General features: G+C 35.5%; 1 protein-coding gene across 2 annotated transcripts in view; it reads left to right on the top strand.

The window, feature by feature from the left end:
• The first annotated feature begins 266 nt into the window (after positions 1-266).
• The window catches only part of cacna1ha (calcium channel, voltage-dependent, T type, alpha 1H subunit a), a 119,523-nt gene continuing 119,121 nt past the window's right edge, over positions 267-668 (top strand). The window contains exon 1 of one of the 2 annotated variants that reach the window (XM_024271513.2): positions 267-537. The gene's annotated coding sequence lies outside the window, so the exon portion shown is untranslated. The remainder of the gene's footprint in view (positions 538-668) is intronic. The other variant, XM_024271514.2, reaches the window with a different exon arrangement.

A 668-nucleotide genomic window follows, 5' to 3' on the forward strand; every position in this document is an offset into this window, starting at 1 on the left:
GTATCTCTGGCAGGAAAAAGTAAATAAATAGATAAATAAATAAATAAAAATAAAAATGTAATAATAATGATAATAATTTACGAAAAGTAAAAGCTGTAAAAAAAAATAATAAAATATTTTATTATGGAAATGCAAAAAAAAGAAATATTATGAATTAAAAATGCTTATGTAGGCTAAATGTATTATTGTGTATTAATTTATTATATTTATTTCTGAACGAAATTACGTGTTGATTTTAGCATGTGTAAAATGAAATGTATGTGTCATCTTTGGATCTCCATATGTACCTGGCATCATCATAAGACGCTGCCGTTCCGCTGAAAGCAGACGAGAGACTACTTCACGCGACTAACGGACTTACAGGAGAATTTCCCGCTTCCCGCTGGATTCCCGTTGATTCCGTTCCGACCACGGGGATTAGTTTTTGAGCAGAGGGACGAACGGGGAGGAAAGAAAACGCGAGCTGGGAAAAGACGGGGCTGAAGCGACTAAAGTCGCAGACATGCTTATGGAAACTCCCGACTCCGTTTCGATAAGGTAAGCAGGTTCACGAAAATAAGAAGAAGTTGTCTGTTTTATTATTTTTTCTTCATCTTTTTAAATAATCTTTGTCTAAAGCAAAAACCTCATCTAAGGAGCGGTCCCTTTCCCTCTTCTCGGTGCGTTTT

Source organism: Oryzias melastigma, linkage group LG8 (assembly GCF_002922805.2).
Source record: "Oryzias melastigma strain HK-1 linkage group LG8, ASM292280v2, whole genome shotgun sequence".
NCBI classification, from domain to species: domain Eukaryota; kingdom Metazoa; phylum Chordata; class Actinopteri; order Beloniformes; family Adrianichthyidae; genus Oryzias; species Oryzias melastigma.